This window comes from Elephantulus edwardii, unplaced genomic scaffold, assembly GCF_000299155.1.
Source record: "Elephantulus edwardii isolate Elephantulus edwardi_28Jun2011 unplaced genomic scaffold, EleEdw1.0 scaffold00527, whole genome shotgun sequence".
Lineage (NCBI taxonomy): Eukaryota > Metazoa > Chordata > Mammalia > Macroscelidea > Macroscelididae > Elephantulus > Elephantulus edwardii.
In genome coordinates this window covers 278,988-283,405 of record NW_006400277.1, presented here as the reverse complement: position 1 = coordinate 283,405, position 4,418 = coordinate 278,988, and the positions used below count along the sequence as shown (strand labels likewise).

The following is a 4,418-nucleotide window of genomic DNA, read 5'->3' as shown; positions in this document are numbered from 1 at the left end:
TCATTCAATATATTGCCCATAACATCCTTCAATATTGTGACACAAGGCTTCAATTAGTTTTCAATTCTGTCAGCATGAAAAATGCATAGCTGGGTCTATTTCTGGGTTTGCAATTATGTTCCATTGGTCTATGTGCCTGTCATTTTACAGTACCATGCTGTTTTGGTTACTGTTGTTGTTGTTGTTGTTATTGTTATGTGACGTCGAGTCACTTGTGACTCATAGCGACCCTATGTACAACAGCCCTAAACTCCGCTCTGTCCTGTGCCAATCGCACTGTCTCTGACACTCCCATCCCAATTATTCCAGTCACTGAATCAATCCACCTCATAGAGGGCCTTCCTCTTCTGCGCTGTCCCTCCACCCTCCCAAGCATGATGTCCTTCTCTAAGGACTGGTCTCTCCTCACAACATGTCCAAAGTATGTTAGATGGAGCCTCAGAATCCTTGCCTCCAAGGAGCCACCCAGTTTAACCCTTTCCAGGACAAATCTGTTTGTTTTCCTAGCAGTCCATGATATTCTCAATACTCTTCTCCAGCACCACAGCTCAAAGGCACCAATTCTCCTTCTATCCTACCTCTGTATAATAGATTTTGAGGTCAGGGAGAGGTATGCCTCCCATTTCATTTTTGTTTCTCAGAAATTTTTTACTTATTCAGTGTCTCTTGCCTCTCCAAATTAACTTGAAAATTTCCCTTTCAATCTCCTTGAAAAATGAATTTGGTATCTGTCTTAGAATTGTGTTGAATATTAGATTGCTTTCAGTAGGACTGTCATTTTCAATATTGAGTCATTCTATCAAGGGCACATTTTGTCATTTGTTTAGGTCTTTTATTGAGTTGTGCAGAAATGTTCTGTAGTTTTCTTTATAAAGGTCTTTTGTCTCTCTAGTTAGGTTCACTCCCAAGTATCTCAATTTGTGGTTGGCTATTGTAAAATGGTATTGGTTTCTTGGTTTCTCTTTTTACCATAAAGAAATCCCACTGATTTTTTTAATATTGATCTTATCTCCTGCCACTCTACTAAATTGGCCTACTAGCTCTCACAGGTTTGTTGTTGTTGTGGAATCCTTGGGGTTTTCTATGTACACTATCGTATTATCTGTATATAGTGGTAGTTTAACCATCACTGCCAATTTGGATGCCTTCTCTTCTTGTATTGCCATAGTAAGCACTTACAATGCAGTATTGAATAGAAGTCATGACAGTGGCCATCCTTGTCTGATTCCTGTCCACAAGGACAATGCTTTTAGTCTTTCTCCATTCAGAATGATATTGGCTCTTGGTTTTGCATATATACTTTTCACTAGGTTGAGGAAATTCCCTTCTATTCCAATATTGCTGAGTGTCTTAATCAGAAAAAGGTGTTGAATTTTGTCAAAGGCCTTTGTGCATCAATTACTAATAACATATGGTTCTTAGTATTGACTTTGTTAATATGGTGAATTACATTGATTGTTTTTCTTATGTTGAACCATCCTTGCATACCTGTTATGAATCTCACTTGGTCATAATTTTTTATGTGCTTTTGGATTCTATTAGCTAGGATTTTGTTAAGGATTTTTGCATGTATATTTATGAGATATATTGGTTTGTAGTTTTCTTTCCTGGTAATATCTTTGCCTAGTTTTGGTATTAAGTTTATGATGGTTTAACAGAATGACTTGGGGAGTGTGCTTTTATAAAAAAATATTTTTAAATAGTTTAAGTAGAATTGGTAATAGATTCTCTCTGAAAGTTTGGTAGAATTCACCTGTGTAGACATCTGGTCCAAGACTTTTCTTACGGGGGAGTCTTTTTCTGATCTGTTCAATTTCTTCTTTTGTGATGGATCTGCTCAAGTGTTCTATATCTGTCCTTGTCAATCTGGGTAGAGCATGAGTTTAAAGAAATTTGTTCATGACCATTTACAATAGCCAACCACAAATTGAGTCACCTGGGAGTGAACCTAATTAGATACAAAAAAGATCTATACAAAGAAAACTACAGAGCATTTTTGTGAGACATAATAAAAGACCTAAAGAAATGGAAAAAATGCTCATGGGTAGGAAGACTCATATTGTGAAAATGACAATCCAACCAAAAGCAATCAACATGTTCAATGTAATTCCAATACAGATACCAAGTTCATATTTCAAGAAGAGTGAAAGGGAAATTGTCATTTATTTGGAAAGGCAAGAGACCCCAAATAAGCAAAGCACATCTGAAAAACAAAAATAAAGTGGGAAGCATAGCACTCCTTGACCTCAAAACCTACTACACAGCAGTAATAACCAAAACAACATGGTACTGGTACAAAGACCGGCACATAGACCAATAGAACAGAATTGAAAACCTAGAATGGACCCATCTATTGATGGCCAACTGATATTCGACAAGGAAATAAAACCTATCAGATGGGGACATGACAACCTCTTCAACAAATAGTGCTAGCAAAACTGGACTGCTACCTGCAGAAAGCCAAAACAGAGTCCACATCTCACACCATATACAAATATCAACTCAAGGTGGATCAGGGACCTGGGAGTAAAACCCCAAACCATAAAGTGCATAAGAGACAAACTGAGATTAAGCTTAGAAAGCCTAGTCTATGGTGTGAAGAGACTGCCAAATACAAACAGAAATGCTCAATCTGAAGAGTAGAAAACTGATAAGTGGGACTTTCTAAAGATTAAATCTCTGTGCTCATAACATTTCTAACAGGATGAAAAGAAAACCTACTGACTGGGAACAAACATTTGGTAATATCATCTCAGACAACAGTCTCATAATGAAAGTTTATAGACTACTCTTGGGACTCCAGAAGAAAAAGACTGATAATCCAATTACAAAATGGGCAAGAACCATGGAAAGATTTTTCATAGGGAAAGACATTCAGATGGCGATCAGACACATGAAGAAATGCATCACGATGAGATTCCATCCAACCCCAGCAGCAATGGCAAAGTTCAACAAGACAACAAGTAATAAATATTGGAGATAATATGACGATATTGGAACACATTGTTGGTGGAATTGTAAAATGATACAATCACTCTGGAGGGCAGTTTGGTATTTCCTAAAAATGTTGAACACAGAAATTCCATGTGACCCACCTATTTCACTGCTTAGAATATACCCTGAGAAAATAAGAACTGAGGCACTAAGAGAGACTTGTACATCAGTGTTCGTAGCAGCGTTATTCATCATCACAAGCACAGGGAAATAGCCCAAAGGCCCAGCCACAATGGAATGGTATTCCTGGATGGTATTAACAACCTGCATGTAAACTGGTAGTGTTGCACAGGGATTTGAAACCTGAAGCAGGAATTACATCCACTTCCTAAACAACACATCTCTGGAAACTCTATGAAGTTTGATAAATGTCAATAGTTATAGAAAGCCTTTGGGCTTTTTGTACATAGAATTGCTATGAATCATGCTTGACTCAAAGGCAATCAACAACAACAACAACAACAACATTTTAATTATGGGTGAAGGTCCTGAGCGAGGAAGAGTAAAAATTGCTGTTATGGGCTTTGACCAATTATTTTTTTTTCTTCTTTGAAGCCTTTAGCAGATTTGGATCCAGTATTGGTAACATTCTGGTGAACTGCTTCTTGGAGCAAGACATTATGCCAAAACTATTGCTATTTGGGTTATATGCTGTATATTTGCAGAACCGCTAACATCAGAGTCAGTATTTCATTGTCAACAAGAGGATATCAAAACTAGTAATCCTTATCACCATATCCATCTGGACAGAATGTTCAATGTCATGGGATTTCCTGCACATAAAGACGATGAAGATAGGAAAAAAGATGTCAAAACATTCAACATTAATAAAATATTAATAAACAATAATAAAAGATTTCAGAAAAAATATTTATATCAATTGCAGCTTTATCAAGTATATGGGAAAAATCTGGTTAAAAGAGTAAAGCATTCCACTTGCTTGAGAAATCACTTACCATGGACTCAATCAAGCGAATTACTTCAGAACAGCTTATGCAGGATCTCTGTTTCTTAGAAGACCCCTTTCTATATCAGACATTTTTGCCGGTTGTCAGATTCCTTACAAAACGAAGATTTTTAACAGAAGAATGAAATGGCAAAGGAGACAAAAAGAACCAGTGGCAGCAACAGCAGGAATCCCACAAATGGAACCAGCCAGCCACCCAGGGAATTAATACAGCAGTCACTGTGCAAGGAACCCCTGAAAAAAAGTGAAAACTTTTACCTCTACCACCACCTCTGGAGCTTCCCAATTAAAACAAGCTTGGAAGGAGGAGTGGCATCCACTTCCATAGTAGCTTGCCTCCGGAAACCCTATGAACCTGGAGAGAGGATGAAAGGCACCCAAGCGTTGAGGACTCTCCTTTATAGGGTCACTATGAGTCGCCTGCGACTCCACGGCACTTAACAACAACAACAATAAC

General features: G+C 37.7%; 1 pseudogene; it reads left to right on the top strand.

The window, feature by feature from the left end:
• Nucleotides 1–3,463: 3,463 nt before the first annotated feature.
• On the top strand, nucleotides 3,464–4,086 carry LOC102856738 (annotated as a pseudogene).
• Nucleotides 4,087–4,418: the final 332 nt, after the last annotated feature.